The sequence below is a fragment of the Otolemur garnettii genome, unplaced genomic scaffold, assembly GCF_000181295.1.
Source record: "Otolemur garnettii isolate 467f Iridium unplaced genomic scaffold, OtoGar3 scaffold00165, whole genome shotgun sequence".
NCBI lineage: Eukaryota > Metazoa > Chordata > Mammalia > Primates > Galagidae > Otolemur > Otolemur garnettii.
In genome coordinates, this window is record NW_003852560.1 from 1694771 (window position 1) to 1704582 (window position 9812).

General features: G+C 39.4%; 1 protein-coding gene across 1 annotated transcript in view; it reads right to left on the reverse strand.

Moving 5' to 3' along the window:
* CHRM3 (cholinergic receptor muscarinic 3) overlaps positions 1-9812 on the reverse strand; it is a 77808-nt gene that overhangs the window by 57785 nt on the left and 10211 nt on the right. The window lies entirely within an intron of this gene.

A 9812-nucleotide genomic window follows, 5' to 3' on the forward strand; every position in this document is an offset into this window, starting at 1 on the left:
TGCTTTACTAAGAATAATGTGTTCCACTTCCATCCAGGTTAATACAAAGGCTGTAAAGTCTCCATTTTTTTAATGGCTGTATAGTAGTTCATGATATACATATACCATAGCTTGTTCATCCATTTCTGGGTTGGGGGGCATTTAGGCTGTTTCCACATTTTGGTGATTGTAAATTGAGCTGCAATAAACAGTCTAGTGCAAGTGTCCTTATGAAGATTTTTTTTAAGATTCTTTAGCTGAATCAGAACTAATTTTATTACTGGTAGGTATGAAAACTCAGACACGGTCTCCCTGGCCATGGCTGGATATATGTATCTATAACAATTAGGCAAATGTACACACAGAAGTCTTAACAAAAAGGCGCTTTCAATCTGAGAGGGGAGATCATGTTAAATGGTAACTTCCTCCTGTCTACTTCAATGAGATCAGCTTCTTGGTTCCCTGAATCTTTGTAGTTGTTTTTCCTTTATTTATTTTCCCCATATAGTTCAACCTTATATTCTGTCCCTCTAGATTTTTTTTTTTTTTAGTTATGGGTTCAAGCAATTCATATGAATAAAAAAAGTCAAAGCAATTTAAAATAATGCTTAAATGAATCTATGTAAATACAAATGTTTACATGTTATTTTAGTGATTTCTGAGGTATGGCATAGATTTTAGTGGCCTACAAAATGTTTATTATCCCTGTCTCTCTGAAATAAACAGATCCCGTGTTCAGCTGTGAACATGACCACCTAATGGAAATACTTCATTTCCCATCTTTCTGGCAGTCAGGACTATGTCTTGGCCAATAAGAAGCGAAAGGAAGTATTGATTCTTTTAAAGGAAAGTCTCTTTTAAAAGAAAGGTGGCATATTACTCTCACTTTCATCTTATTTTTAAGATATAGATGTGATAGATGGAGCTCCTGCAGCCATATTGGGCTACAACAACAGCAATCATATTCTGTGGTGGACAGAGCAGATTATTAGAAGGAGTGTGGGTCTCTCCCAGAAATACAGAGATACTATGTCAGTCCTAGCCTGCCTCTAAGCTTTTTTTTTTTAAATATATATGTGTAAAAGAAATAAGACACTATTACTGAAGCTTAATGTTCTATCTCCTGTGGCTAAATCTAATCCTAATCAATACATAGCTATTTTACATAGAGTACCCATTTCAAGAGATGTTCTATCCATACTGAATTTCTTTTAAGTATGCCACTTATACTTTTCTCAGAATTCATCATTCATAGTAATAACAGCTCAGAGAAACCCTATAATAAACAAAAATACTGGGCTTCATTAACTCTGTATTTTCAAACTTATGTGACCATAGATTTTTTTTTTTAATGGTATAACATTCATTAACATCCTTGAGCATTCCTTCAGTATAATTCACTGTAGGCAATGTCAATTTGTATTACTGTACCTTTGAATTACTATTTGTCAGGGACTGTCCATATACTTCTGCCTCTTGCTCATTCACCGCTTGGGAGAAGTTGGCCCTCAGTTTTTCTCAGCACCTGACAGAGCCCGTAGCTCTGTAGTCATTTTTACCGGCTTCTCCGCTGGTGCATCAGACTGAGAATCTTTTCCTTCTGGGATATGGAGGCAATCATTTTGACTGAATTTCAATAAAGTCCAGCAGACTTTTTTGAGCTTATAACCCCAAATTACCAGGTATCATCTAGGAGTAATAATTTTTGCTTTATGTCTAGATAAATGTTCGAGTCTCAAACAGCCAGTAATGACAGTGGTCCCAAGAATATAATTTTTGTTATAGCACTTGCAAGAAAAAGCTTTTTTATGACATTTCCTATAAAGCAGACATTGATGCTACCATCTATGTCAGAAAGAAAATTAACAAGGAAACAAAGTGCGGATTTATGTTATACACAGGAGCCGTGGCCCAGAAAACGTCTATTAAATCACAGCATTAAAAAAAAAAAAGTTCTGAGATTCACATTAAAATCACTGACTTGAGCAAAGCCTATCGAGATACCATTTTTTCTTCAACAGTTGTAACTTGACTAGTGTACATTTTAAAAATGTTCCCGCCTATCCATCTATGGACCAATTACTTTATACCAAACTTCTATTCTGTAAAATCAATAAGCACTTAAGATCCATTTCCATAAAGGCAATCCTTGGGATGGATACTTCTTTGGAAAAGTCAAAATAAATAAAGTTAAAAGGAATAAGCAAGGACCCATCTGGAAATGAATGGCCAGCGGTGATACATTAATGTCCACAGTGGAAGTTTTGTCCTGTACGTGTCAAACAGGCCACAGGCTATAATTTGGTGGATGAGACACAGACTTTCAGCTATTTTGTCATTGTTGTCCTTTAGATTTATTAAATTTTTTTAAATATCTCTTTAAGTAAAATTGTTTCAGAAATAAAATGATGACCTGTGTATTTAGAGCACTCTAGCAACTTAACAAATATTCTTAAAGCTGGCACAAAGGTTGGGTCCAGGCTCAAGTAACTACCTTATCCCCAAACAGATGACAGTGTATAACAGGCCACGATGAACCTGCTGTAGACACAAGTCTGTTGGGGGTGAATTCAAGCTCAGTGAGGCTGGCTTTTTCAAGAAAAGCCTGTAAAATTGAATGCTCTGATTTTAAAGTCTTGGCAATTAAATAGTAAAAGAAAAACAGAAAAGGAAAAAGAGAAAGAAAAACAAAAAATGAACCTAGCAGGTTAAAAGTCAAATGAAAGCAAAGCAATACTTTGCCAGCACGTGGGAACTCCTAGTCTGGTCCCAGGCTGTGGGTAGTTACCCTCTCCACACCTCAGGCAGGAAGTCTTCCCTACAGTTTCCTAGGGCATCTTTGATAACTGGCTCTTGCACTGGCATTGTGTACCTTCTTTGCCCTGCTACTGCGTGTAGTTTAAGAGAAGATTTACTATGATTTGATTACAACCTCTTATCTGCAAATATGCCATTCAACCCATTCATGATCAACCTTCTTAAAATAGTCTAATCCTTCAGTGGTAGATTAAATCCTGCTTCAATCTGAGAGTTGGAAAAAACTTTAAGTCATTTCCTGTAAGTCTTCTCCGCTTTGTCCCGCTGCAAGGTCTCTGTCTGTGTTTTCTCCCATCCCTCCTCTTCCTCCACCCACAATTACCAAAATGGGTATTAGTTCCTGGGGTTGGACCCTGGGCCTTCCAGTCAGATGCATGGGGCTGACTACCTCCTCTGCCACATACCAGTAATCTTAGAGTTAAAAGGTGTACTGTGATCTATGTGGTAAGGGCCTATACTACCACCTTCTTTATTCTAGATATTGTATTTATTTTCCTGTTGTTTGGAATCACATCTGCCTTAAAAAACAAATCAGTCCTTTTCATGATTCATATTAAGTTCATTGACAACATCAGATTCCTAAACCTTGATTTTTTGCATCCATATACAGAACTTCCTAACTCACACCTTCCAAACTTCAGTCAGAAAGATACTCCATGGACAGGAGGGGCCTGGGGAGATACTGATTACAGGATATAAAATCTCATTTGATAGGAGGAAGAAGTTCAAGAGATCTATGGTACAACATGGTGGCTACAATTAATAATAATGTATTGTACACTTAAAAGTTGCTAAGGGTTCTGCACCCATAGCTCAGGGAGTAGAGCACCAGCCACATACACTAAGGCTGGCAGGTTTGAGCCCAGCCCGGGCCTGCTAAACAACAATGACAAACTGCAACCAAGAAATAGTCAGCTGTTGTGGCGGGCATCTGTAGTCCCAGTACTCAGGAGGCTGAGGCAAGAGAATCACTTAAGCCCAAGAGTTTGAGGTTGCCATGAGCTGTGATGCTACGGCACTCTACCAAGGGCAACATAATGAGACTCTGTCTCAAAAAAATAAAAAAAAAGTTGCTAAGAATGTAGATTTTAAGGGTTCTGACCACTGGAAATGATAAGTGTGTAAGGCAATGCATTTGTTAATTAGCTTAATTTAGACATCCCATAATGTATGCATGTTTCAAAACAACAAACCACACACACACACACACACACACACACACACTTCTATATATGGAATACTCATATACAACGTTGGGGAAAAAATTGGCAAATAATCCTCTATACAAATTGCCCATCCAGGATTTGTTGAAAAGGAAGATAAGAACAATACCTTTAAATCCTGGCTTTTGAAATTTTACTTGCTTCTTACTCTTTTTAGGAAAGGAATGATATGCTACTTGTATCTAGACAGACAATCAGTTTTTTAGCTGGTAACGTATAGAAGTCCCACCATGATGTTAACATTCTTCATTTACTACTAGAGTCAGGGCAATGCATCAATCTAAATATGACGGGTAACTTAATCTTCTGGGTTTCTTACTCTGCCTACATAAGGCTACTGCTCACCCATTCATGCCTCCAGCTAATCTGCTATATCAAAGCAAATGATGAGTCCTTAGAGAAATGACAAGAAAAAATGAGAATTTAACAGTTTATAATCTAATAGATTTGGTTAAGAAATGTCCATAAATAATTAGAACATAGGTCAGTGCCATCCCTGGGGGTTACAAACTCTATGTTGAAAGGTCGAAGGTAAGTCTCCCATACTGAATTCTTGCTAGGTTTTAAAGGGTGGGAAGAAGTTTGGTAAATGGCCATAGGGAGAGTGATAATGAGTGTATAGGTAGGAGGATTAAGAAGAGCAAAGCCCAAGTCACCCAAGCAGGGCCCTTGTTTGGGGGCAGTCCATTTCTATCATCTAGAAAGACAGAGTAAAATCCAGAAAAAGCAACAAAAGCAACTTGAGACGAGAAATTTCCATGAGGGATTTTGTCCTTGTATGGTGTGTGGTAAGAAGATGACTACCTCAAAATTTTAGGCTATGATGTGGAGGATAGTCAAGACCATGGATTGCCTGGAAGCAGAAAGACACTTAGTCTGGTCACAGGAATAACAAAGACCTGAATCCTGGATGGCAGCTATGGATATAGAAACCTAAGAGCTCTTGAGATAGGATAATGTTATTTTAACATTTTTTCAAATCTGTTGCTATGCTTTGTGTTTAAAATGTGTGTACGTATGTGTATGTGTGTGTGGTGTTGGGGTGACATAGATCTGTGGTCCCCAAATCCTGGGCCATGGTCAGGTACAAGTCCATGACCTGTTAGGAACCAGGCCAGGCAGCAGGAGTGGCAGGTGAGTCAGTGACACTTCATCTGTGTTTACAGCCACTCCCCATCACTCCCATCACCGCCTGAGCTGCGCCGCCTGTCAGCTCAGCAGTGGCATTAGCTCCTCATAGGAGCTTGAACCCTACTCTGAACCTCACATCTGAGCGATCTAGGTTGCTGGCGGCTTATGAGAACCCAATGCCACTACACTACTCCCTGTCAGTGGGAAAATTTGTTTTCCATGAAACCAGTCCCTGGTGCCAAAATGTTGGCAACGGCTGACCTAGATGTTTCTGTGTTCTTCTAATGTATTTGGAAGTTGTCTCCGTTTCTCTCTCCTTCAACTCTCCCCACCCACCTCCAACAAAAGAGAAAAATTCAGGATATAAAAATGCAGGATTTATAATTCCGTGATATGCAATAACCACAGGACCTGGAGATAGATGAAATGGATTCAAATTCTAGCTTTGTTATAAGTTCTATGACACTGAGTGAATCTTCTAATATCTCTGAACCTCACTCATATAATGAAGGGTGGCCCATTTCAGGGCCACCTGGAGGGAACTGTCAAACTATACAGGCCCAGTATTTTGATGATAAGTATCCCCACTGCCCCACCAGATAAGAAGCACTTGGAATGAATGAATTCCAAGTTACCTTCCAGATACAAAGTTTCATTATTTTATAATTTCACTTTGCACAGTTTCCCTCTTAGTCATTTCCTCATTCTTGCCTGCTTACTTCCAGGTTTCAGCCATGTGAGATGGAGACAACTGTGGGGGGCTTTTGAAACTATCATTGGCACTGTCTTCCCATTGGAAAGGAATATGAGAAGCCAGTTCTGCTGATGCTTTGAAAGCTGTTGTTAAATGTCACACACCACTTATGACTAGGCAGCTAGTCATAAGGGGCCTGGGTCAGCCGAAAATGTTGGAACCCAATTTCTACCTCAATTGTCAATGGACTTAGGAGACCATGTCCCATGACCTTTCCATTTTCTAACCACATAGAACTTCTTTTTGTGGCAGGAAACCAGTTTGAGATCTGTGGGCATAATGAGAAATAGCAAATTAGTGAGTAATAGAGTCTTCCAATCTAGTTTTCCTCCTTAGAGATAGCACTGGAAGTCTGTGAATCTGCAATGAAATTCTACAGTGAATTCCACCAGGTCATTGAAAATGAACATAATCCTGTTTTACCAAAATGTAATATCAAGTCAGACATGCCCCAGCAAATCCCTCATTTCTTATACATTCATCTCTGGAGCATGGTAGCTCATGGTGCGTTCTGAGAGTCATCAAATTGTCACCCAAGGGCCATTATCAAATACATACGACATTAGTATCACTCAAGGAGAGGCTCATTCCAAGAGAAGGATCAGAATTAAGCGTCTATTGCATTGGAAGTCATTCTCAATCCTTACAGGTCAGCGAGAGGCCGTGCCACAGATTCTGATTGAATCATGACTCATGACTAAAGAAGATGGCTTAGGTCAGTCTCAATGCAGACAAGAGAGTCAGGGTGAAGTCCAAAGTAAGCGGATAGCTTCTCAGCAATCTGCTGCGGTAGCTGGGCCTTTGTAAATGGCCTAAAATTATGATGCTTTCTCAGTGCTTGCTGCTGCCCACACATGCGCCATGAATCAAGGGACAATCGCTTCATATGCCAGGGTGACAGCCATGAATATTCATCACAAAGAAACGAACCGCAAAGTGACTGTGTTCAATTTTCTGAATACCATCTACACATCAAAATACTCCTGGAAATTCTGAAAAGAAAACACTGTTGTTACTCTTTTTCTCATTTTAACTGACAATGGGAGGAATACATAAATGTGAAATGGTATTTCTATTGTCCTGAAGGCTTTGATTTGGCTTTTAAAATCAGATCTTTAAAACATTTTGGTTTCTTCTTTTCTTGGAATGAGGACATGTTTTGTTCAGGAACAATTCTCAGTCTGACATCCTGGCAGAGGTCACCGGTGTCCACCACTGCTGCCTAAGCCTTTTCCTCCAGGCCAGTAGACTACATTTCAACACTGATGGTCATTTACTTGGTCACAGAATTGAATTCTTTTGTGTATTACCTGTCACTTCCCTCTGAATATCAGTTTATGAGGACTTAAACTGGAATTGTGAAACCAGATTGCTTCTTTGGGGATGATTAAGAATACAAAATCAATGTCCTATGAAGTCTGTGAGAGCTGGAGGCCACTGATGAACTCATCAATGAGTTATGGGGCATAGAAATCAGGTTAATGGGGTTAATGCTCGAATTTTCACAGTGTCCTAATTGACTTTTTAATATATTTAATAAGACATAAAAAGGTCCACCGCCAAAGCAAAACTGTATATTTCTAAATGCACACGTAATATATAGGTAAATGTATAGACAGCATTCTGGAGGGTTATACCCAAAATTGATGGATGTGTTTACCTCTAGGGAGGAGAGTGGGATTGAGCGCGGGTCAAAGGAGGCGTTGATTTCATCTCTCTTCTTTACAGTTTTCAGAGTAAGAATGTATTCATGCATTATTATCAAAATACAAAAGAAATACATTTATAAAAATTTTCATTAATAACTTAAAAAATGAGGCCTTGGCGGGATTTCCTGCCATGCCAGTGAATGGGGCTTCCCTTTCATGCTAGGAGAAAACCGTTGTCCATGGCTGTGTCTAGCCTCTGTCTTCTCCTCCAGATCTGAGAGCTCAATGTGAAGAACTACTCCCCACCTCCCCTACTGAATGTAACATCAAATTTCCCAAAGATTTATGGCAATGGTTGGTCTCTTTGACCACCACTCCACCTTTGCTCCTCTCCATTTAAAGGATGGCTATAAAGAAGTGGACCCTTAGGAGGTTCTGACCATTGGCCTTGAATATTTTAAAGCATTGAAACAAGGAGGTTAATGGTAACATTGCTCCCAAGTATCATGTTCTGATTTGGATAGTGCATTCTAAAAACCAAACAGAGATGTGCCCCAGCTAAACTTAAAAGATGTGGTTGATTCATATGCAGAACCACCTGAAGGGATTATATGTCCGAAACTGAATACACTCCATGACAACACATGGTTTAATCATCTCACGTCTTCAATGATGATGGAGATCTAGAGTGGAAGGGACTTTGAATTAAGAGTTAGAAAACTTAGCTGGGTTTTAGTTCCAGAATGATTGGGGCAAATTAATTAACCCGGATAATCTCACTTTCCATGGCAAATAATAGTACCTGCCTTGTCGATCTTATGGAATTATTTGGAGAGAAGCAAGTGTTTTTGAAAACGCCCCAAAGAGGCCAATCAAATGGAATAACATATTTATTTTTCATTCAATGTCTTTGATGGTGAGTTTATGAGGCTCCTTTTGTTTTTACCTGTCCTGGTAGAAAATCTGTCCCCGTGCCAAGCTTTCATTTTCTAGAAGACATGATGTTTTGTTTGGACATTTTCCTTAATCTAATTTGAATTTTCTCGATTATTCTCTGAGCATAAAAGGATATCTAGCTGCATTTTTCGGAACTCTCAGTTTCTTAGGAGTTTTAAATTTCTGCAAGAAGAGGACCCATCATATTTTATAGGACTTGTGGTTAGCGGTACAATGAGAACTCTTTGCTGGGGACGCTACCCTGTCATATCATGGGCAAATTCCCTGGGTCCAGAAGGAGAGGATGTCAAGTCTACTTTCTCCCTAACCTGCTGATCACATGACAGATCACCAGACTTTTTGAGCATGGGTTTCCTTGCCTATACAAAGGGGTAAAACCTCATTGGCTTGTGGGAGAAAAACAAATGAGATTATCTGCATTCAAAATAAGCATGGAGGTTTTGGAGAGTTTTATGAATGGTAAAAGGAGAGACAGAAGAAGGGAATCATTCATCACGTGTTCTGCTTGCCCGTTACAGCCACCAGGATACCTGTCTCTTGTAGAGTTGCCCCAAACTGCACGGAAACAGATGGTGTTTGTGGTGTACGTTGGAATCTTTAATCACAAACATTTGTCTCCGATCAAATCACTCCTTTCAGCCCATGATCTCTGTGGTCTCACATTAAGCTAAAGTTCTGTTGCCTGGTGTTGTCTGATGCTAAGCTACCCCTTTATGTGCATACGCCCATTGACAGACCCCATTCTTGGGTTATAATAAACTGCCTCCCATTCATTAAACATTCTCTCGCATGCCCTACCACATTCTTTATCCACTGCTTAGAAGGTCCTCTCAGTTTCACACGTTGTGGCCTTTAAGACTCAGTCCAAAAACCACTTCATGATCTTTTCTCTGAGTCCTACATTCCTCAGTCATCTCTCTCATCTTTAAAATTCCTTAGCTTTCCCATTTTACTAGTTCTACCTTTTAGTATCATTATCTATGCATATAATTTATCAATATCTTGCTAGTTATACTGTATGCTCTTGAAGGTGGACTTCTGTTTCAGCTTTATAGAAGCTACTGTTCGCCCCAAGACCACAGTTAAAACCACTCCCTGAAAGTGCGCTGCATGAATGGATGAGGGAGACTCACCACACTCAGTGGATACGGACAAGAAAATAGCAAAAGGAAACCTCCAAGTCTAACCCTCCTTAGGAGATTGGACAGTTGAGGTAAAAGGCAAGATTAGCCATCTGTGAAATTCGGAAGGAGAAACATCTAGTAATGATTATGTAATTTTGTAGTTAAGTTCTTTTTTTTT